The sequence below is a fragment of the Lissotriton helveticus genome, chromosome 10, assembly GCF_964261635.1.
Source record: "Lissotriton helveticus chromosome 10, aLisHel1.1, whole genome shotgun sequence".
Classification (NCBI taxonomy): Eukaryota; Metazoa; Chordata; class Amphibia; order Caudata; family Salamandridae; genus Lissotriton; species Lissotriton helveticus.
In genome coordinates this window covers 843508871-843534756 of record NC_136071.1, presented here as the reverse complement: position 1 = coordinate 843534756, position 25886 = coordinate 843508871, and the positions used below count along the sequence as shown (strand labels likewise).

Here is a 25886-nt window from a genome sequence, read left to right as displayed (position 1 = left end):
AGATATTTAATATTTGAGTTGCTAAATAAGTCAAAAAAATGATTCCAGCCACGTCCACCAAAAAAGTGTATACATATGAATTCAAATCCTTAATGGAGAAAACAACAACAGTTCCGAGTGGACAGCAGCCCCATTTTTCTCTTGACAAAATGTTTTTTAAATTAGGTAGTAGACTGAAAAAAGGATTTTCCAAAATACAAAAAGCTTAATAAGAATGCAGCAAGATATATGAACACAGGCCAGTGATGTATTTTAATTTCATTTAAGGTCTCTGTTACCTTGCAACAGCAGAGGTATATTACACTAACAGGAGCAGAGCAGTAGCATAGTTACATTTATGCGGCAATTTAAGTTGAGACAATATTCACTGGACACCCAATAATGATTGCTTTCCAATGACATACAACTGCAAAGCCCCTACCACACACCCCCCTTGGTATTCCAAGTAAATCCACGAATTTGAGGAACGAGGTACAATACCCTACTTGCCATGGACTTCTCCTGAACCACAGGCAAATGACAGCGGCGGTGACCATACGAAGGCACTCCTGTACTAGCCATTACAGCACAAGATGCGGGTAGAGACATCTTCGATCCAGTGACTATAAATGTGAATTTCTGTTATCTGAAAGTCCCAGTGGTCCCTACAAGCTGCTTGCGATTCTCTAGGTGCTCAGGTGACGCACTGGTGAAATGCTTCTGCTGCATAGGGATCAATCCTGGGTGTAGTTTGCATAGTAGCACTACATGTAGCTAGCTATTCCACTGTGAGCTTGTCTGCTCTGAACAATAATTGCAAACAGCATTTTACACAGTGCAAGTTATGATACAATAAGTACCTCTGTCTTTATATGCTAAAATGCATATAGTCATTTCACAATAGTGAAAAAGATAAATTAGCAAGCAGTGAGAGAGGTGATGATTATGGGATCCTCCCTAACCTAGGGAGAGAACCAAGCAGATACCTTGAAAAACAAAATGCACATCTTCTTGAACGATTCGGTGGTGATCCCATCCTCTTAGAACCACCACAAGCACAGCTGTCGGCAAAAGATTAGAAGTGGGCAGTGAATATTATAGTATCCAATATATTATAGTATCCAATGTCAAAATAATTCTACAAAGAGCTACAGTTTAACTAGTCGTTACTAGATGTTCCAAAAAACAATTGAGGAAGTAAGAGGCAGCAGTGATAGAATCACCTCCTGAGCATAGTATGTAAACAAAGAGATTCTATCAAAAGTGATGGAAGTGATTGTTTTTTTCGGTATTTTGGTTTTTGTGAAGACCAACTGTCTTGTGAATAAAGGGGGGAGGGCCCTCTCTGCAGTTGGCAGAAGGAGAGCACTATGTGCTTTTAAAATACCCCTCACACACTATGAATCCCATAGTGTCATGCTTCATCATCGGGGTCTTCCCGTCCCTCTACGGAGCCGGGCGTGCTGCGACCTACGAGCTACGCGGGAGCACTTTGAAAAATTGACGATAGGCCATGTGTAGTGTAAGGACAGTGATAAGTGATAGGGGTGTAGGGACCTATATACGTGAAAAATGTGAAGAAATATTAAAAATAGTTAAAAAATCCCTGGCTAGTCGAAAAAACTGATTTAATGGTTTCGCTGGCTGGAAAAATTAAAAAGGGGTAGAAGAGCAGAACAAAACGTATTGTCTACTTGGTCGACATGACATGTTTCGTAGGCAGAGCCCTTCTGCCTACTCCTCAGGACCTATGTTAGTCCCTACTGAAAAAATACTCAATTCTTTACTACAAATTGTATGCCTATTGTCCTAAAACCTGGCAGCAAAAATCGGTTGCCTGGTTTATTCCCCGGGGCTTGAGTGGGCCCAGTGGGGTATGAAAAAGCAACAATGCGACCTTTTGTGGTCCCTGTGGAGACAAATGGGGAAAAAAGGGACAGAGGAAATAGTTAACCGTGATTCTCAAAAACACATTCATACCAAGAATCGCATTGTATTCTTGTATCATTAGGTACTTTGCAATAGATATGCATATTTATCAAAAACGAACCGGTAATGTCTAGTCTACGGTTCCGGTCAGTGGGTGGAATCACCCTTCAGAACTTTCACACTGATAAAAAAAACACACCTCGACACACATCACACATACAACTTGCGACCGACCAGTTCCTGGGTCGTTGTGATTAGAATAGAGTAGAAGGGAATGGTGTTAAATCCCCTAAAACAATTCCAGTAGGAGCTTAATCTGTATTTAAAATGAGCCCTTACGTTGGTCAGATAGCTCGTTTTTACATAAACGGAATAGAGATAAAAAACATGTATTCAACGCATAAATGTCCTCGTTAACCCCTTCCATGCTCATGACTAGCTCAGCTCGTCATGCAGTACACTGCTCCTGTGCTGATGACGAGCTGACCTTGTCATGAACAATGGGAATCAAGAGTTTGCAGCACAGAGGGGGAATTGCCTTAGCACTAATGTGGTTAATAGATACACTTTATTTTATAGTTGCGTGCCTCATGAGCTTGCGTCTTAGGGTTTTTGGTCTGCGGAGTACTGAAAAGGAAAAAGGAAACCGAATCACTCGAAGTGTATCTGAACGAGTGTTCGTTCTGCCCCCGGGTCGCGTCTGACCTTGTTTTAAAGACCCAAGGACTGAGTCTGACTTACGTAACAGCTAGATCAGTTCTATGTTAATTCATTCCCTGCAGCAGCTCCGTGGGTTACCAGCAGTCTGCCAGGGACTTGGTATTTGTGCCGGAGTGCTCCCGGTAGGCTGAGTGGGCGTGGCCCCGGAAAGCTAGAGTGCCAACAAAGATGGCCGTTCCTCAATGGACTAATGTGAGGAAAAACGGAAAGTCTTTTTTCTATTTTTGTATCTGATCGTAAGAAAGTTAAGCTGCTATAATCATGATGTTAATGATATGTTTATTCAGAGGAAATGTATATACGATGGTCGGGGTGACAAACTAAATTAGAACTGGCCGATATTCTCAATTCATGTTTTTCAAATACTCGGCGTCCCTAATTAGACACTACCATACTGCGTTCATCCATTGACACACACATAATCGGACCTGCAACAGCAAGAATCTTAAAATAAGACCTCGGTGGATCTCTTTTTTCATTATCCGGTAGGATGAAACGCTGAATTTGGGAATAGGGACCCAACTCAGACCATGTATTTGCAGGCTTTTGCACATATTCATGACAGTTCAAGGGGGGGTTTCAAGCATGAAGGTGAAATCATGTATCATGTTGGTTTTTTCACAGTTGGCCCCACGGGATGTCGTCGTTAAGGCCGGTGTTATTAGTGTCTAAACGGAACACCCACCTCTGATCCTTTTCTAGGAGGAATTGTTCTCTATCCACTTGTTCAATTATTGTCCATGACATCTCCTCTGGTTTGTGCTTTTTTTCTAGAAAGTGGGTGGTTAGCTTTGTGCTGGCTCGCTGACATTTGATTGTACTCTTGTGTTCCCCTATCCTTATTTTCACGGCCCTGCTAGTCATCCCGACATATTCAAACTGGCAGGGGCACGTGATAAGGTATACAACGGTGTTGCTGTTGCATGTCGTGAAGCGTCTCTGCTCCCAGCTGGTTCTGTTTCTGAAGGACAGTTTTTTGCTCTTCTTAGTTAGGCAGCACACTCTACAATTGCCACATGGGTGGTGGCCTTGGACAAAGTTTGGGTCATTACTAGATTTGTTGTTCAGTGTTTTCGGTCTGGTGTGTACCAGGATGTCTCGGATACTCCTTCCTCTTCTATGGGAAAACATGGGTTTGGGCAACTGTAGTCCACCACTATTTAGAATCCTCCAATGTTTATTAACAATCTTAGAGACCTGGTTGGAGCAAGTATTGTACGTTGTAATACATATTGGTCTCTTGTCTACCTCCTTAGATGTTTTTTCTTCCTGTAAGCTCTCCCTGCAGTTGTCCGAGCCCTTTTAAACGCTCGGTTAATAATCCTCTTTGGGTATTGGCGGACTTCTAGTTTCCTCTTCAAATCCTCCGATTGGTGTTTAAAATTTACTCTTTCGGTACAATTCCGTCTGAGACAGAGGAATTGTCCATAGGGCAGATTGTCTCGTAAATGTTTGGGGTGAAAACTTTCGTACAACAACAGGCAATTACTGGAAGTACTTTTAAAGTGAGTGGTGGTCATTAGTCTTCCATCTTTAGGAAAGATATTGAGGTCCAGGAATACGAGATTACTGTTGGAGACAGTACTCGTAAATCTTAGGAAATCGTCCTGTAAATTCAGCCATGTTGGGAATTGTTGTGAGGTTTTCTCATCACCATCCCAGATGATGAGAATATCGTCAATGTACCTCTTCCATGTTCTTATATTGTGTCTAAATGGATTGTTGGGATATAGTATCTTGGTGGTTTCAAAATTGTGCACATAGAGACCAGATATGCTGGGAGCAAATGTGCTCCCCATGCTGGTCCCGTGTTTTTGCAAATAGAGAGTGCCATTGTGCTAAAAAAAAAAATCCTTTAGTGCTAATGAGCAGCACTCCATGACGATATTTCTGGGTGTTTAGTATTCCCAATCGTCCTCAAATAGGACGTCTTCAATGATGTTCAGAGTCTCATTGTGTGGGAGGCTGGTGTACTCTATTTGCACAATTTGGAAACCACCAAGATACTACATTCCAACAATCCATTTAGACACAATATAAGAACATGGAAGAGGTACATTGACGATATTCTCATCATCTGGGATGGTGATGAGAAAACCTCACAACAATTCCCAACATGGCGGAATTTACAGGACGATTTCCTAAGATTTACGAGTACTGTCTCCAACAGTAATCTCGTGTTCCTGGACCTCAATATCTTTCCTAAAGATGGAAGACTAATGACCACCACTCACTTTAAAAGTACTTCCAGTAATTGCCTGTTGTTGTACGAAAGTTTTCACCCCAAACATTTACGAGACAATCTGCCCTATGGACAATTCCTCCGTCTCAGACGGAATTGTACCGAAACAGTACATTTTAAACACCAATCGGAGGATTTGAAGAGGAAACTAGAAGTCCGCCAATACCCAAAGAGGATTATTAACCGAGCGTTTAAAAGGGCTCGGAACAACTGCAGGGAGAGCTTACAGGAAGAAAAAACATCTAAGGAGGTAGACAAGAGACCAATATGTATTACAAAGTACAATACTTGCTCCAACCAGGTCTATAAGATTGTTAATAAAGATTGGAGGATTCTAAATAGTGGTGGACTACAGTTGCCCAAACCCATGTTTTCCCATAGAAGAGGAAGGAGTATCCGAGACATCCCGGTACACACCAGACGGAAAACACTGAACAACAAATCTAGTAATGACCCAAACTTTGTCCAAGGTCACCACCCATGTGGCAGTTGTAGAGTGTGCTGCCTAACTAAGAAGAGCAAAAACTGTCCTTCAGAAACGGAACCAGCTGGGAGCAGAGACGCTTCATGACATGCAACAGCAACAACGTTGTATACCTTATCACGTGCCCCTGCCAGCTTGAATATGTCGGGATGACTAGCAGGGCCGTGAAAATAAGGATAGGGGAACACAAGAGTATGATCAAATGTCAGCGAGCCAGCACAAAGCTAACCACCCACTTTCTAGAAAAAATGCACAAACCAGAGGAGATGTCATGGACAATAATTGAACAAGTGGATAGAGAACAATTCCTCCTAGAAAAGGAACAGAGGTGGGTGTTCCGTTTAGACACTAATAACACCGGCCTTAATGACGACATCCCGTGGGGCCAACTGTGAAAAAACCAACATGATACATGATTTCACCTTCATGCTTGAAACCCCCCCATGAACTGTCATGAATATGTGCAAAAGCCTGCAAATACATGGTCTGAGTTGGGTCCCTATTCCCAAATTCAGCATTTCATCCTACCGGATAATGAAAAAACAGATCCACGAGGTCTTATTTTAAGATTCTTGCTGTTGCAGGTCCGATTATGTGTGTGTCAATGGATGAACGCAGTATGGCAGTGTCTAATTAGGGACGCCGAGTGTTTGAAAAACACGAATTGAGAATATCGGCCAGTTCTAATTTAGTTTGTCACCCCGACCATCGTATATACATTTCCTCTGAATAAACATATCATTAACATCAGGATTGTAGCAGCTTAACTTTCTTACGATCAGATACAAAAATAGAAAAAAGACTTTCCGTTTTTCCTCACATTAGTCCATTGAGGAACGGCCATCTTTGTAGGCACTCTAGCTTTCCGGGGCCACGCCCACTCAGCCTACCGGGAGCACTCCGGCACAAATACCAAGTCCCTGGCAGACTGCCGGTAACCCACGGAGCTGCTGCAGGGAATGGATTAACATAGAACTGATCTAGCGGTTACGTAAGTCAGACTCAGTCCTTGGGTTTTTAAAAACAAGGTCAGACGCGACCCGGGGGCAGAACGAACACTCGTTGAGATACACTTCGAGTGATTCGGTTTCCTTTTTCCTTTTCAGTACTCCGCAGACCAAAAACCCTAAGACGCAAGCTCATGGGGCACGCAACTATAAAATAAAGTGTATCTATTAACCACATTAGTGCTAAGGCAATTCCCCCTCTGTGCTGCAAACTCTTGATTCCCATTGTTCATGACAAGGTCAGCTCGTCATCAGCACAGGAGCAGTGTACTGCATGACGAGCTGAGCTCGTCATGAGCATGGAAGGGGTTAACGAGGACATTTATGCGTTGAATACATGTTTTTTATCTCTATTCCGTTTATGTAAAAACGAGCTATCTGACCAACGTAAGGGCTCATTTTAAATACAGATTAAGCTCCTTCTGGAATTGTTTTAGGGGATTTAACACCATTCCCTTCTACTCTATTCTAATCATAACGACCCAGGAACTGGTCGGTCGCAAGGTGTATGTGTGATGTGTGTCGAGGTGTGGTTTTTTCATCAGTGTGAAAGTTCTGAAGGGTGATTCCACCCACTGACCGGAACCGTAGACTAGACATTACTGGTTCGTTTTTGATAAATATGCATATCTATTGCAAAGTACCTAATGATACAAGAATACAATGCGATTCTTGGTATGAATGTGCTTTTGAGAATCACGGTTAACTATTCCCTCTGTCCCTTTTTTTTCCCCATTTGTCTTCACAGGGACCACAAAAGGTCGCATTGTTGCTTTTTCATACCCCACTGGGCCCACTCAAGCCCCGGGGAATAAACCAGGCAACCGATTTTTGCTGCCAGGTTTTAGGACAATAGGCATACAATTTGTAGTAAAGATTTGAGTATTTTTTCAGTAGGGACTAACAGAGGTCCTGAGGAGTAGGCAGAAGGGGTCTGCCTACGAAACATGTCATGTCGACCAAGTAGACAATACGTTTTGTTCTGCTCTTCTACCCCTTTTTAATTTTTCCAGCCAGCGAAACCATTAAATCAACTTTTTTCGACTAGCCAGGTATTTTATAACAATTTTTAATATTTCTTCACATTTTTCACGTATATAGGTCCCTACACCCCTATCACTTATCACTGTCCTTACACTACACATAGCCTATCGTCAATTTTTCAAAGTGCTCCCACGTAGCTCGTAGGTCGCAGCACGCCCCGCCCCGTAGAGGGACGGGAAGACCCCGATGATGAAGCACGACACTATGGGATTCATAGTGTGTGAGGGGTATTTTAAAAGCACATAGTGCTCTCCTTCTGCCAACTGCAAAGAGGGCCCTCCCCCCCTTTATTCACAAGACAGTTGGTCGTTACTAGATGTTCCTCACGAGTCAAATGCAAAAGCATTGAAATTATTATTACATCAAGCTGCAGTTCCCCTAGTCGTTACTAGATGTCCCTCACGAGTCAAATGCAAAAGCTTCATGAAAGGGTTTCAATGCCTTTGCATTTGACTCGTGAGGGACATCTAGTAACGACTAGTGGAACTGCAGCTTAATGTAAAAATAATTTCAATGCTTTTGCATTTGACTCGTGAGGGACATCTAGTAACGACTAGTTGAACTGCAGCTCTTTGTAGAATTATTTTGATATTGGACACTATAATATTCACTGCCCACTGCTAATCTGGTCCTATAATGCTTTGCAGGGCCTTTAGTTGGGATTGTATTTTTGCCCATAACTGTGCTTGGGGTGGTCCTAGGAGGAAGGGACCACCACTCAATCGTTAAAGAGCATGATATGCTCTTTGTGTTCAAGGCATCTGTATAGTCCTCCCCCTAGGTTAGGGGGGACCCTAAAATCATCACCTCTCTCATTGCCTAATATTTTCATTCACAGTTCATTTTTGTGAATTGGGTATATGCTTGCTTTTTACCATGTAAAATTGCTTTATCAAAGCATTTATGGGTATTGTTGTTACGCTACATGTTATAGCACAGTTTTTGCACTGTGCTACGTGCATTTTGCGTAGTGTGTAGTACTGCAAACTAAGCATGCTCCGTGGGTGAAGCGTAGTACTACGCCCAGGGTTAATAGGGACCTGTTCTGCTATTAGGAGAAAAGGTGTGTAATGGCGATTTAAGGCCAATTTTCCACTCCTTCTGCTTCTGCAACAGCTGTATCATGAAATATGTAAATATCCCCAACTAAGTCCATAACCTCATTGAAGATATCAGTGTATTACAGTTCTCTTAATTCAAGTGGTTGACATAACTTCTAAGCATGTACTGTCCAACAAACACTCAAAACACACCTTTCAGAGTACATTACCAAAAAGCATCCCCAAACTGATTGCATCATATATTGACGTTGGTCCAAAGAGATATCTACTTATTCCGTGAAATGTCCTACACCGGACATTGAACTACCAACAAAAACCATGCAGGAAGAAACAGCAGCACAATGCTTTTCCAAAACCAATAGCAAAAACTAGGCAAACAATCTCACGCCATAGTTCGAGGACAGAAATAAATGGCATCATTATTGACTGCACCATCCTAGCTTTGCATCCTGATACCAGACAGGCTGTATGCCTGCTAACATTTTTTCAGAGGCACTTTGACATCACCAAGTGCAGGCTTTTCTGGTTACTTCTCTGTCCCAGTTTCTGTTCTGGGTTTGGGGTCAGTTTATGTCCAGTCTGAAATGAAGCGTTTATGTTTTTAAATGTAAATCTTCATATTCCTGCTGACACACAAAGCAGTCTTTAAACTCCAATCCCTCAGTTTCACCTACAGGACTGAGTAACAACAGAAATGGATACATCTACTGATTATTTTACCTGGGCCTAAGATTTGTGAAGATCCACACATTTCAGGAATTCACAGAATCGAAATGAGTACACCACGGAAATTTCCAAAAATCCGAGTCATCATTTATTGCGCTTTATACGGCGGGTTATACAATCTACTAGCGTACAAATTTCCTAAATGTACAGAAGCAAATTATTTTGTTTTACAGCCTACACTCTATGCAATGTGAGATTGTACGAATTGCTGGAAGGAAACTTACTCCTGCTTAATTCTAAAATAAGTTAACAGGGTGGGAAAGGTTAGGTAGAACGTTTATACATATATGTGGAATTTGTGGGTGTTCACCACATTTTGACCCTCCTCTTTTAAGTACCTGGTTAAAGGTCAAGGGACATCTGTCACGTTGTCTGTGAGAGTGGTGTGTGGGTGAAAATATCTGCTGAACATAAGCCAATGAATCATGATGAATGGTAATCAGTGGCGGCTCCACCGCAATGGCAGAGGATCATTGCCTCACTGTCTGGTGCAGAGCCAGCAAGCGGAAAATAAAACGATGCATCTAGCATTGTTTTATTTTACGTTTGCCCACTCTGAGCCTCCTAGAGCATGGAAGGGCAGGGCATGGGAGGGGAGGAGGAGTGCATTTGCACTGCCTTAGTGATCATGTGTGGTTGGCCGGCTGTCTTAGGCCAACCAAAACACACATGCGCACTTAGGTTTTCTCCAGCCCAGCTGCATTTAGTTGCTGGGTTGGAGAACCCCCACAGACTCCTAGGCCTGAGCAGAGCATCTTTCATGCCAGCTCAGGTTAATCCCTGTGCTTCTCTGCAGCACAGGGATTTGCTGGGAGTCTATCCCAGGAGCTGCTGGGACCCAGGAAGAGGCCAACAGGAGAGCCACGACTCAGGAGGCGGCCGGCAGCATCAAGTACGTTTTTTTATTACTATTATCAACTTGTGCATTCCCTCCCTCCCCATGCTCTCCCCACCCACCATCCCTACACCCACTCCACGCCAATGGTTAGTTTCGGCCGCCACTGATGGTAATTTCTGCTCACAGGCCATTTTCTTGTGCGCTTATGCTCCAATTATATATGCATAAACTTTGTGAATCTGTGAAAAATGTTCAGCGCCAAGCATGCCTCCAGGCCTCATGCTTTTCCAACTCTAAACCATTATCACCTTCACTATAGCCATCATCACTATTACCACTACCGTCAACACCCTTATCACCAGCATTACCACCATCGCCACTGTTACCACAACCACCGCCATTACCACTACTATCGCCACTATCACCATCATCACGAACACCATTATCACCACTACCATTACCACACCACCATTACCACCTCCATTACCTCCACCACCTTTAAAACCACCACAAATACTACAACATCAGCAGTGCTGCACTATTACTGCTATCACCAGTACCACCATTATTACCATTACCATCATTACATTACTGTCACCATCATATCCACCAACTTTCCTATTGCCACCATCACTATTATCAACACTACCATTTTTACCATCATGACCAGTTCCACAACCAGCATAACCAGTAGAAACTAATTGGTAGGTGGTTGTATAGGGTATTAAAGCTCCTGGGCAAAACGCAGGTAAATATACTCTAGTACTGCGTGAGGATTGCGGTGCATAAGGGTAAGGAGAGCCACCCTCCTCCCCAATGTGTGGATATCCACTGGTAAAACAGAACAACAGTTCCCTGCACACGCTAACAGTGTATCAATTACATCAATAATAGTGTGACTAAAGCTTGAGTTTTTTCTGGAACATGCGCTTCAGTTTATTCACAACAGCCTTAGCCAACACGTGTTTTGTCTCTCTTACGGTTATGCGCAGTGACTTCTTCAGGGATATACTCAATACGTGAAGATCCTTAAATCCGGTTGTATTTCCATCCCAAATGGAATTCAATAGGGTCCAATGTTAGACACACAGTTAAAGCTACACATATCTTGTGTCCAGAGAGAATCCCCCCTATTAACAGTATATGTATCCTGGATATGTTTCCCAATGAGGACTCCCTTGAATGAGGATTTAGTGGTAGAGCAAGTCTATTCAGGCATGAATTATTAAAAATCCGTGGTGCATTGCACCCTCTTTAGGCTCCTTTGCAGAGGGGTTGAGAAAGGGGGTGGGGGCTCCAGCGACTTCTCCCTCGGCCGACGTTTAAAAAATGAATTCTTAGGGGTCCCCGGGCTGATTTCGGTCATGGGGACCCCATACCCTGGGGCTGGCCAAATTTCCTCGGATTCGGCAGGGCACCCATTCTCCATTGGGACCATGGGGAGAGCCTGAAAGCCCCTGCGGTCCCTGTCGGCTCCTCATCTCCTGCAGGAGCCAGCATTGCTTTCAGAAACAAAGAACTGCTAAGCATGCAGCTCCCTGTTTATGAAAGCAATTCTTTTGTTTCCCTGCTCGTTTGTCAACAGGCAGAGAAACAGATGAATGCTCTGCATCCAGCAAGCAAGAGCATTTCTCCACTCTCGCTTGTTGGAAGTGGAGTGCTTGCTGTGACTTTGTGGGAGCAGTATAGCTCCCACCAAGCAACAGCAAACAGCTATGTCCCGGGGTGGGCACCCCGGCACATAGCAGGAGCTGGCCCTGAGTGATGGCGGTCACCAGGGCCATCTATGGCTACAGGAGGGGGCCGCACAGCACTCGTCCTTTCATTCAGTAGGCCTGCCCCGAGGAGGTGGCGTACACTGGGGCCGAGAAAGGTTGGGAGGGGGACCACACAGCCCCCCTTCTATTTCACAAATAAATTTGGCACAGGGGAGGTGGATGTCCTCCAGGGTCTGGGGATCCGTGCTGCCCCCCCCAATTACAAATAAATAAGCCTTGGGAAGTGGAGGTCCATGGAGCACTGGGGGTCCGTGTGACCCCTATCTATTTAATCCATTATTGGCCGCAAGCCCCTGAGACCTGGCACACCCATGGGCTTAATAATAAAGAAGCGTGGGAGCCTGCGCTTTAAAAAAAAAAAACATTCAGTGAGAGCTGCGCATCCAGCGCGACTTCCCGTAAAAATGTAAACGAATAATGCTTCTTTTTGCCTTGCTGGGTCCCTCGGAGACCACCCCCAAGAGGCCTAGGGGGTCAGGGTATTCCTACCCTGGCCCCTTCTCATTTTGTTTAACGTTTTTGTGGAACTCAATCGAAATCCCACGATGACTGCCAACACTTGCTGGTTTGAAGTGTTAGCAGCCAATCAGATTTCAGCAAAAATTTACTAAAAGGTTGCTTTCTGGACCAACAGCTTTCTTCCAAATAAGGTGTTATTCCATTCATCAATTGGGCTGTAGTCATGTGTAAAATCCCTATGAGAATTAAAATAGGAGAAACGTGTATTGGGAAGCCCCTTTTTCCCGGCCCCTGCTTGACAGATCATCATGAAACTTTAAAGAGAGTAGCTGAAGTGAGGGGCATACTAGTTTTTTTTTTATTTCGTGAGGATTCGTCAAAAGATGCCAAAGTTATTGGCAAATGAAAAAACGGTTTACCTATGGAAACTAGGTCCTTACTATAACTACCTACTAGTGACCTCACACACACACAAACATTTATACTTACCTTATATGTGTGGTAAAGGTATATGCATTGGTAATGGTACTGCATGGATAAAAACTCGTTGTAAAGACTGTTTCCCATGAAAATATGATCCCACTAGGCTCTGGAACTGGGACCAAGATTATCCATATAACACCTCAAATTTATTATGATCTGGCAAGCAACACAATTTCCATGGGGTCAAAGGTATAGGAGACGCAATCTGTGGTGGCAAAGGGCAGAATAATGAAACTACAGTGACCGTTGCAGCCAGCCTGGCGATGAGATCCAAGGTGATCACAGCTACAGAGTGAAGCTGACAGGGCATCCAGAGTGAGTAGCGTCCCAGCGCTTTTCAGAGACAAGTAAAATGCCAGCTAACGCAGGGACCCTTTCAGGTCCATCCAGAGGAGCCCCAGTGACACAGACCCAAGGCTATACTCCCACAGACCACATTTATGCCTAAGTGGTAAGGAGTGGTGGTGCTGTGCGAGGTCCAATCAACAGCCTACCCATACTCTGTATAATAGCCACTCACCGCCCTGCACAAGTGAGGTTCTCTTGGAAGGGGGCAAATCAGCCCTGAAAACCCATTCGGCTCGGGAGATAATTTAGGGTGGCAAGGGACCTCTGCAGATGCTGTAAGAAATTAGGACCAGGAGATGACACATGAGTCTGGGGGGGCCTGGAGGGGAGGCAGGTGAGGAACCAGAGGCTCTTTTGTGGGGCCAATGGCAGATAGGGAGGCAGGGGTGCCCAAAATGTATGTGAAAGCTGTCCATAAAGGGTAGGCAGCAAAAGAAAAGGCGGCCCATATTGGGCCTGAAGCCCTATGAATGAAGAGCTACCCTTCTGGGTCCTGGAGGCATCCTGTTGTGATTGTGCATTATGTGTGCAGGCTGGGCACCGAGAGAGACTGAAGCTCGCTGACCGCAGGGACAACATACACAAAATTACAACTTTGCAGCCCAAAACTCCCAAAACGCAATCCATAAAGGAAATGTGGCACCCTCACAAGGCTGAAAGATTACTAATTCAAGACTCACAGGGCCTTCTTCAGTCTGGAAAGGAAGCACAATTGAAGGGCTGAGGCCTATAAGCTCCATTTGTTAAATGGAACATACAGCTGCTACTTTACAAATTCGGAAAGGACCTTACAAATCCACATAAAAAGTTTGCAAACTCAAAGGAACACTCCTTTCAGAAAGCAGAAACGACAGGCCCACATAGAATTATTGCTGGCTGAACAAGCACTTTTACCAAACTTGCCAAGGTGATTACCATCATGAGAAATCAGCATACAGGCTTTGCAGACAAAATAGAGCATTATGAAAATCGGTCCCACAATAACAATATATGGATTTGAGGAATAGATAGCACAATATCCAAACCTGATCTTAAGAGACATGTCCAGGTTTTGTTCAGACACCTGCTCCAGTTTGCAGATGATAAATAAATTCTACTAGACTGAACTCACCGACTGTTCTCAGCTATTCAACAACATAAACTGATTGTCTCTGACATCCTCACCCTTGTCCATTACTTGAAGGTAAAGGAATATATTCTTGCTGAAGCTTGCAAACAAGACACTACTGTGTTCAAATGTAACAACATCATTCTGTTCCAAGATGTGTCATCATCAATACTAGGAAAACACAGCAATTTCAAGGAGCTTAGAGCATACTTTTGCCACTAGAAAATCCCCTTCAGGTGTTGCTTCCCTTTTTGCTTTTTTTGAATTTCAAGTTTCAACAGCAAACTACGCTAATACATGAGACCATAAATTTGTTGAACATCCAAAGGCCTGAATCGTCCGATCGGACAGCAGAAGGTCCACAAGAGACTGTACTGCTGGAAAATGGCGCATCAACTGGACTACCAGAGAGAGGCAAGCATCGAGGTGAAGACGCCGCCTGGAAAAAAAGTGCTTCCTCAATGACACTACAGCTGAATGTTTGAGTGAGTGTGAACTTGACACTTAAGATAGTTATAGCACTTGATAACTGTCAATCTTCTAACGCAGATGTGGATTTCGTATTGAGCCAGGTCTGATGCTGTGCCTACTTATACAGTATTGGCAATATGGTGCGATTAAGTGGCATATCGCAGCTCCCCATGACACTGTTATTTTATGTTCTATTTGCCTTTGCATGACAATACATTCAGTCTGGGTGGGGTGAAAGGACTGGACACCTGATAAGCACTCAGCAACTATTTTGCCTATGCCTTTTGGATGGCGCTTAATGTCACCAAGAGCCCATTGACTATTCTTTCTCTTAATACGCATAGGGCCAGGTTTAGATCTTGACAGATAGATTACTCCGTCGCAACGGTGACAGATATCCCATCCGCTGAAATATAAATCCCATAGGATATAGTGTGATTTATATTTCAGCAGATGGGATGTTGGTCACCGTTGTTACGGAGTAACCTGTCCACCAAGATCCAAATCAGGCCCATAGGCTGAACCTGGCTGTAAAATGAAAGATTGCTAGGTTGTTACATTAGAAGGAAGTCAACGTTGCGCAGTTGCAAGGGACCCATATGTTGTCAATTGATACCCTGCACTTCAGCTTCTATTGGTTCCCTTCTCAATTTCAGTCTACTGACAAAAATTAAATAAAGGCAGGCCACAATACCTCGAACGCATGACCTCCACTTCCATATATCAAACAAATAAGCTGATAATGAGAGCATAAATGACTGGTGGCATTAGTGGGATGCTGAGTCTATTACTTTGTTGGCTGTATATGGCCCAAATGACAATAGAAATCAGTTTTACTTAGTCATCCACTTGATTAATTATTTTTAAAAAATTGCAATGTAATAACATGAGGTGATTTAAAGTGTATTGTATGCCTCACAGTGGACAGATCCATACCGTGCCCTACCTGTCAACCTGTCCCTCTCTTTTGCAGGGCATTTCAGATTTGCTGGCTATATGAGTGTCCAGCACAAATGGGAAAGAGGCTACACTTTTTATTCTAATGCATACAGGATATACTCAAGAATCTATTTTTCTCATAGTGAATAGTTCAGTTGCGCCCTCAGTCATATTTACGTCCCTAGGATTGCAGGTACTTTTTAGACCACACACATATCTGGCAATCTCTGTATTTAACCCCTTTGCTGCAGGGGGTTTTCACCTGCTGTGCAGGGGGAGGGGGGCCGCGCTCGGCGCCGCTGTGCTTGTGGCGAGCTCAGCTCGTCATGAGGCACAGTGGAGCTGCACTCATGACGAATTGAGCTTGTCATAACCACATCCGTTTTGGAACGTTCAGCACAGCGGGGAAATTATCCCCGCGTGTGAATGTTCCAACGGTCATGACGAGCTCAGCTCGTCATGAGTGCAGCTCAACCATGCCTCTTGACGAGCTGAGCTCGTCATGAGCACTCAACGGGTTAAATCCATCCTTGCAATGTCTGGGTCATCAATGATGTAGCCTTCGGGGTCACTTCTCTGAGAGTGTCCAGGCGTGCAACATTAGAGCACTATTTAGAAGAGAATGACAAATGGAAGTTTGATTGGAATACTAGACAAAATGATTCTGGACTAAAATTAGATCTAAACATTAAACCATACTACCAAAGATCTGCAATACTAATATCAAGAGAATAGCAAAGGCTTTTCATACTTACTACTCTGCACTGTACCACTCTCAGGGCTTGAATGGCAGATCACAAGATGATAATTTTCACAACTTCTCCCCCTGAGATGATGGTTTACTAAATCAAACCTCACTCGAAGTGCCATTAGAACCAAGGACATCAAGGCAGCTGAATAAAATCTTTTGAACAATAAAGATCCTGGCCCGGATGGCTACACTGTAGCATTTCATAAGGCCTTCATATAATCATTGACCAGGCCACTCAATAAAGACTACAATTATTTTATGATCTCTAGCTCTGTCTCTAAAATGACAATGGAAGCCACCATTTTTCTACTATCAAAAATCATGTGGGGATCCCACAGATTGTGTTTCTTGATTGATATTGGTTTGTTGCTCCACTGCATCCGGCCCTCACTTATTTCAGTGCACCATTTGGGCTTTATTAAAAATCAGAACACTACAAGTAATATCACACTAGTGGTAGACTTGATAGAATCAAACAAGCATGATAGACTATAAAAGGCCCTTCTCTTTTTAGATGCAGAAAAGATATTTGACCACGTGGATGGGCATCAGCTAACCAAGGTCAGGGGAAGGCGCGGCTAGTGCCAAATTTGACCACATATATCTCATGTAGTTTTGTGGCCCACTGAGCACAAATCAGAAGTAAATAGCATGCTTACCTCCATGATCCCTGTGTCAAGGGGCACCCAACATGGGTGTCCGTTGTCATACCTACTGTTTGCACTGACCATAAAACCCCTTGTTAAGAAGATTAATCCTTACATCAAGGTGATCATAGTGAGGCATAGGCTATAAAAACTAGTCTTATATGCTGATGACATGCTTTGCTTTTTGACTAACCCTGAGAAGCAGCTGCCACCCCTCATAGTTGAGCTCTCCTCATTTTGGAGGTGTCCAGAATTAACATAAATTATTATATATATCACGTGGGATGAGGATAGCTGACCAGCACCACACATGTAGAGGTTTCCTACAAAATAATTGCATACTGGATGGTAGAGTTCATAAAACACCCTCCATATACCTGCCTCATTTGACAGTTGACCTCTTAAAATATTCCTCATCTCCTTGATGTCCTTCACAAGGAACTGTACAGATAGGGCGTGCTGGAGACTTCCTTGCTTGGCAGAATAACCAGTATAAAAATTAACTTCCTCCAATGACTCTTGTACATCACACCAACACTAAGGCTGACATTTCCCAAACTCCCAATAACTCAAGGAAATGTCTTTGTCTGGCACACTAAATCGCCGGCAGAGTCCAAAGCTATCTTTTTTCGACCCACCACCAAGGAAGGCTTAGGATTCCCGAATATAGAAAAGTATATCCAAGCGGCACAAATCTGTCCTGGCCTTGACTGGAACCTCCTTCCTTATTCAAAGTCATAGGTTCCCTTGCAGCAATATCACACATTTATCACGCTGTACTATACTCTCTAGTTTCATTACAAACATCACTACTTATTGCTAAGTTAATTTTGCTTGGGCATTCACATCATGTATTAAAAAATAACAAACACACAACACTTCCCTCACCATTGATGCTACTGGTTTATAATCCGAATTTTAGTGTGGAAGATTCAAGGTTTAGCAGATGTAGCTCCAATAGTTCTTCTGAATAGGCGACTTTTATGTGAATGGTTAGCTGGTAGGTAGTGACTCATGCATCAAAAGGTTTGACTTCACACCGACAGACAAATTCAGCCTGACAGTGTCAAGTGCAGGTCTTCTGAGATATTCTTCTTGACGCCTTTGGTTCGAGATAAGGCCTGCTGCCTCCTACTTCCACTTCTGAGTTCAGAATGATAATTGGACTAAGAATGAAAAGGGTGGAAGACGGAAGAAAATATTATCTCTTGGAGGAAAAACAGCAGTAGCAAAAAAAGCTCTAAGAATACAGTCAGACCAGTGGCACCAGCCAGAGTCACGGTAGCAAAAGCAGAAGGAAACTGGAGGCATTCTGGAGCATGTAACGAGTCAAGAATGCACTAAGCAGACTGACTAGAGCTATCAGAGAAAATTGGCATGGAACAGGAAGTTATATTTTGCCATAATGGATTGAGAAGGTTTCAATACAGGCAGACAATAAAGTAAGTACATTTTCCATGGCAATATCTGACCTGGGACACAAATAAGCTAAAAGAAAAGGATCTGGGTTCTCAGTGGACGGAGTCTAACCTAAACTTCAGCATTGTCTAAGCAATATTTAGAAAAAATCAGCTTGAACCCAGCTCAGAATTCAATGTAGAATGCCCCACCCAGCAATAAGGATCAACTTTAAGAAGTTAAGTGGTCAAACAGTCCAGATGAAAACATCTGTACCTGAAACGCTTAAGGTGTTTAACATGCATTGCCCCTATGCTGTCAAGCCTAGAGGCCTGCCCCATAAAAGACCAAGATATAGATTGAAAATCTTCTTAGATGGTCAGGCTGAAAAATCTGACCCTTTGAAACAAGACTAGAGTCAAGAGTAGACTCAACCCTTTATTCAGAACCAAGAGCGAGTTGTACAAAGTATGCTTTTGTGAATGGAATAGTATTTTGCAAACCAATCTATGTACAAATAGGTTAGTTTACAAAATACTGAATAATACTGGGGCACAATCCAACTTACTCAATCAATATTCATGAGTTAGGTCATGAATTGGATGCCATCACAGTGATGATGTTCCAGCTGGGGTCAGCAGATCGGCATGTCCCTGATCGCAGTCCTCTTACTGAATTGCAAAATGGGCTTAGTACATAACAAATAGCCATTTTGCAGTCGCAAATCCTGTGCAGTGTAATTGTAAGGATTTGGGGGGCACCAGAGAAAACATTCTTTGGGGGCCCCTGTTTGGAAAACATTAGAATTTATATTCCTGCTAATTCAACGCCACATGATGCCAAAACTACTGAATTACATATAAGCTTTATTGGAATATGTTTTGAATGGGATACCAAAATACTTAAGATGGCACAGGGAAGAGAGAGGCAGAGTCAGACGTAAACGTATGCAGAGCAGTTTAGATAACTAAACTGAATAGACAGAGGTCAACTAGAGAAAAAGTTTACTTTTCCAGGGGGCTCCTTGGAAGGTGTGGGTCCTGCACAATCAATTGCCCACTTTACCTATGCTTTAAAATGTCTCTGACGCTATGGTTTTTATCTGTGCATCGGGCCCCAAGATCCTTAACACCCAGCTACTACACTGGGCGGGGACAAGATCAACAAAAAGAGAACGTGAGCAAGAACAAAGACCCCTATGGAACTAATGTTATATTTATAATGTTATATTTATTTGTGGACTCTATCGTCCAGTTGAAGGTTGTTGCTGAAACGCATCAGCCATAACCTGCATTTTTGTGGCAATGAAAAGGAATAATTCACCATTTGGGTTTCATTGCTGTGTCTTCTGCTTTTCTTTGCCTGCTGAAAAGAAAGTATAGTGACCTCTGGGAAGGAAATCAAATGAGAAAATGAATGTGGTGGCTGGATCACACATGGTGTGCACCTGGGAATAAGGAGGAGACTTACGAACCAGCATTTTAGAGACATGAGGTGGGCGAAATCTCAACCTCTGCTGAAATACGGAAACGGTTAGTGTTAAGCTGGAAGAGGAGATTGGCTGGTTGAGTGCCGCTACAGACTCCTCAGAGGGAACATGGTTGGAGAGGATAACTCGCGCACCAGACCCGAACTCTGTTTCATATAGCTGACACAAATATAAGATAAAGTGTTTCACTGTGAGCTGATATTTCCAAGCGGAGTGATCTTTTCACATTTACTTCATTTTGAAAGAAATTGAAAAAAACGAGAACAATTAATAGAGGTCGAGGGGATTATACAACAAAAAGGGTATATACATTTGCTAAAATGTTTGACTCCTTGCATAACAGACATTTTATGTACAAAACACTAGAAAAAGACATGGTCCCTGTCAATGAGGAGAGCTCAGGGAATGAAGGTACATCCCTTACAACTCCGAAGTTGGATTTTTCCAGAGAAATGAGATTATACCAAATAAGTACAAGACAACAAGGAAGGGGATTTTGAAACAAAATGAATGAAAATGCACAAAAAATAGGAGATCAAAGGGAAGATGTAAAAGGCAGGCGAGGAAGAGGGAAAAGCAATAAATGACATGATTGAAGAGAATAACCTGGTAATCAATGTGTCATCATTTAGAAGAAAAACATTTGAGGTTGTTGAATAAGGATTTTACATTTTGTCCAGACACCGTAATAAATCTAGCTACTGCAAGAATCGACGTATATAACTTTTCAAGAAAATTGAAACTAAAACAATATTTTGCACCAGAGAATAATAAGTACAATATTCAGGAATGTTCTGATAATTCCACTCTGACTATACATGACATTGATCAGTTTAAGACTTTCCCAAGTTTGGAGAATTCATCTAGTAATGAGAGCAAATCAAATACCATGGAAGAATTGTCCGATTTGGACTACTGTGAGACTATGGGAATTTCCACCAATGAAACAATGAGCAGTAGATGTACACCTAAATAAACCTTTTGCCCACAATTGCCAGTGGGTAATAACAACTTTTTTTCAAGAGACTATAGTTAACAGATTGAATGGATTGGCAAAAAAGAAGAATAAAAATAAAAGGTATAATATGGCTAAAGATGACTGTTCTTTCTAAAGGAACAAGGGTCTCTACAATAATCACACATTCAATAACTCAATAGGTTTCAGCACGACACAATGTCAATGAAAGCGAGTAAAACCACATTTATTAGCAAATAGAGCTAGTAAGGGCGGAGTCAATGGAGACAGAAAACATAAAGATCATATAAAGAAACTCAGGCAGTTATATGTGACATAACTCAGAATTTATTATTAGAAACAATGAGCATACAGCAACAAATCAGCCCTATACAGGATTGTATATCCAGTGAAGGGTTAGTGTGCCAAAGTCAACAACGTTTTGATCCTATAGTAATGAAAGGATCGTCACCAGGACAGTACAATATGAATCCAGGGAGAATGCAAACTATTCAATAACAATGCATAAGAAACAGGAAGAAAGAAAAAATGGAAGAGAGAAGGAAAGAGTTAGTTGGCAATTTATTAATGAGACAGAATATATAAATAAATGGTAAACAAAACAATTAATGAGAGTATGGTCACGCAAAATATATGCTCCCTTAAGCCCCTTTTGAAGAGGCTGAAATATTATCAGAAAGACTCTTGGCCAGAGGATGTCCTCAAAAACTAGTGAAGAGATCTATGAAAAGGGCTTGTTACTGCCTTAGCGAATTATTAATTACTCCTAAAGAGAAAAAGGACTCCAATTGAAACATTGGAATATATTTAATCCAGGTGACCTTACATTTGATCTACCTATCTTTCCATTTCATAAGACTAAAAGCATAAAGAATCATTTTGTCAGAGCTTGCCTACACCATACCAAGAGGGATCTCATGCTCAATGGTTCATGGTGCCTCTCCCCTGTGTTAGGCCACATTAAATGCGGTAACTGCAGTGTTTATGAATTCACAGCAGAAATCAGGGTTCTACTTCTTCTACATCGAAATACAAATTAGAGATCACAAAATATGCTCAAAAATCCACAGAAAATCCACCACCTGTAATAGCATACCACATACGAATAGGGGACACCCTAAAGCTCTGAAGTGAAACATACCATATAGCAAATTTCTGAGAGCTAGGCAAAACTGTTCTGATGAAAGTTATTTGAACATCAAGCCCTCTAGATGTTTGAGAGATTCAAACAAAGAGGATATCCAACAGTTGTTTTGATTGAATCATGAAGGAGAGCTTGAGAAGAAATAAAATAGGGACAGCCACATTACGAACATGAAAAAAAGAAACATTTGGAAAAATGGGGATAGTATAAGATATATATCGGAGTACAATATGTCTTAGTATGAGATGAAAAATGAATATGAGAGAATTTGAAAATCTTAAAGCGGGTTGTCCTTGCTGAGCTGTAAAATGACAAAAGCCATTTATCACTCTAGGCACAGTATTACAGCTTTGAATTGGTGAAATACCAACTCAAGCCAACCTGAAATGAGTAAAAGCAACCCCTGACATAGTGTTTTGCTCTAATTAGAGCTCTTCAGAGAGGTATAGCTTTGTACGGACACAAGGGAGCACCCAGTATAAGTCAAAACAAAACCCTTTCAGGCATAGAGTGACAAATAAAATATGCAACTCTGGGTAGCTCTCAAGTTTAGGTGGAAAGCCGCTCCTGTTAGAGCACTCTCTACACCAGCGACACTCTAGATCTGCTCACCTCAAATGTCTGTTTTTCTTTTTTTTATATATATATAACTATATATATATATATATATATATAAAAAAGAAATGAAAAAAGGTTAAATTTGAACATGGGCTTCTGTTCAGTCAAATTAATGACAAATAATAATTACATGCATGTATAACGTAGAAAATATCATCACTGCATTAACCATGGTCTCAACCATTTGATGATTGAGGTTTGAGCATGATTGATGTTAATTAATTACAATGCTGTCCTAGAGCGATGAAATTTACAAGTACCGCAAGAGAAAATAACATACATATACATATATGATCAAGGCCTCTGGGCAGGCCGAAACGTTATGCTGGTGGCGATTTAAAATAAACAAATATTTTTTCACCTTAAGCCTGGGTCGGCTCTTGTTTCCTTGCTGGCGGTATCCTGGTGGAGTCCGGATTGCTGGCGCGGTTGGGGCGAGTGATTGCTGGATACATATATATATATATGTAAACACACACATATCTCTACGTATATATAAATATATATATATATATATATTACCTACTGGCGGTCGCAACATTCTATTCCCAATAACTTTGGCGGCAATTGACGAATCTTTGCGAAATTTTCAAAACAAATTCTTTGTTGATATCAGCTTCTAATTTGAAAGGTTGGGGGTGACCCATCAAGGGGCGGCTGAGAAAAAAGGGGGAGTCCCAAAACGTGTTTTCTCTATGTTAATTTCCAAAGGAAACTTTAGACAAGGCTACAGGTTGAACGGGTGAATGGATTTACCCCAAATTCGGCAGGGAGAAGGGTATTGGTCTAGAAAGCGTGCTTTTGTTGATTTGGTGTAAATGCGTTCAGTAGTTTTGAGAAATATCAACATTTACAGATATAGATATTTGGGAATTCTGCCATCTGATTGGCTGAGGTGTTACCAGCAAGAGCTTGCTGCTTATTGGCTGCGAGCGGTGTGAGCTGTTGCTACTAGGAAGTGTTGGCCGCCATTTTGTGATTGCATTGAAGCAAGTAAGTGGAAAAAAGGGCGAAAAAAGTGGGAAGTAGGAGGGTAGGAGCACTGTAACCTCTGTGGGGTGTTTAGAGTGTGCTATAGAGGTGGTGCGAAGCGAAGTATTAACTCCTATTGGTGTGAAAGTGGTGGGTTACGGAAATTAAGTGAGGTATTGCCTAGAGTTTGTTGCTGCTAAGGTGAGCTGGTGCGGGACTCGGTGATTAGAGCGTGAGCTCAAATTGTGTGTTATGCTGTGAAGTCATGTGCCGTGGCCGCTGCACTAAACATGTGGAAGTAGTGTCAGCATGTTGCCGAACTCGTGGATGAAAGCGTGAGCCTAAATTGTGTATGCTATGCTGTGAAGTCATGTGCTCTGGCCGCTGTGCCATACCTGTCTAAGTAGTGTGAGCATATAGTTATAGCTACTTGGATGAACTTTTGTTTTGAACATTGTAGCTTATGTATGGTGCTTAGGGGGGTTATAGAGGGAGTGCGAAGGTAAATTTGCTCGTATCAATTCAATTTGGTATTTGTAAAGTGCAAACTACTCACTCCTACGGTTCTGATGGCACTGGGGGCATAAGCTGAGCTGCTGACGGACTCTGGGTAAAGCCGTTGACCTACTGACGGGGTACGGAAATTAAGTGAAGTATTGCCTAGAGTGTCATGCTGCTAAGTTGAGCTGATGCTGGACTCTTGTGTGCTATGCTGTGAAGTCATGTGCTCTGGGCGCTGTGCCACATGTGTTTAAATTGTATATGGTGCTTAGGTGGTGTTGTATAGGGAGTGCGAAGGTAAATCAATACGGTATTTGTAAAGTGCAAATTATTGACCACTATGGGTGAGTAGAGCCAGGGATCAAAGCAAGAGGTTTGTGCTGCAAAGTGAGATGGTCTGGCCGCTGCATCATAGCTGTGTGGAGAATACATTTTGGCAATGGTCCGGGAGTTGCCGTTATCTGGCCCTAAAATAGCGGGCCTAAGTTGTAAGTTATGGGGTGGTTCTAAAAAGAGCCCTTGTGTTCATTAGTTGGAGCTACATATAAGTGCGGATGTACAGCTTTAAGTTATTTAGAAAAACTCAGTTTTCCTGATCTGTGAAGTGTACTCCATCACTTCTGTAGATATCCGCCATATCAAAACATATGTTGTTGTTGTAGATGGAGCCCATTTTGTGGTCGCTGAGGTATGCAGACACAGCTTTGTTGACTTTCTTCCGAGATTTTTCAATCTGAGGACAAAATTGTATGGACCATTTCCACTTCTGTCTTTGGCATATATTGGAATATACAAAGACAGTTTGAGGCAAAAGTAACATCAATTGTTCAAAGGTGTCCTTCATAAGCATTTCCAAACCTACCCCAGTCAATCTGCCTAGGTCGTTTCCACCACAGTGCACAATCACGAGGTCAGGGTGTTGGAGATGCAAACAGGTTTTAACCAAAGGCAACAATTGGTGCCACTTCAATCATCTCTGTCCAAACCATTTAATGTCCACATTTAGTAAACGAAGGTCTAAGTCAATATGTCTCTGTTCTGCATACCTCTTGCACCAGAAAACATAGCTATGTCCTACGATCCACACTAGCATTTTGAAATTATGGCTGGAAGGTATGGAAAGATGTCTGTAGCTCATGCAAATCTTTGTAGAATAAGAGATATGTTTAAAGGTGGGGAACTAGTTTCTTTTCACATACAAAATGATACCTGATTGGGAGATGAAAAGCATAATTTTTAAAAGTAGGGTGCACATTCGTTTTGTGGAAAAGCATCTTTGTGATTGGTTAAGAAAAAGCAGTTTGAACTTGGAGTATATATTATAGGATAAAATGTGATCAACTCAACCACACTGCTATTTGCATTTGGAATGCAGTGTTCGAACTTATAACAATCGTAAACTTTTAACCTGCACATGCTGTTAAATGTTCAAGAAAGTGTTGTAAAACAATATCGTTAGGCTTAAAAAAATTGGATGAACTTTTAACCTCCCTGTGTTGTAGAATGCTCTAGAAAGTGTATTGATAGAATGCATTGCATTTCTGACTTCTATGTGTACTTGAATATTAAAAAAAACTGTTTATATGGAAAATTTGAAAGATAGTAATAGAGAGAAGTTTTGAAAGCTAAAAGAGTCAAGGAACTATTCTAATTTGTTCTTTATTACCTACTGGCGGTTGCCAGTATGTAGTTGTAGAGTTAGGACCGAGTTTCCATAGGAAGAGCATTTTTTGTTTTGCTTATAACTTTTGTGAGGTTTGATGCATCTTCATGT

At 42.1% G+C, this 25886-nt stretch overlaps 1 protein-coding gene across 1 annotated transcript in view; it reads left to right on the top strand.

Moving 5' to 3' along the window:
- SPMIP4 (sperm microtubule inner protein 4) overlaps positions 1 to 25886 on the top strand; it is a 182016-nt gene that overhangs the window by 147988 nt on the left and 8142 nt on the right. The gene's annotated exons all lie outside the window — the stretch shown is intronic.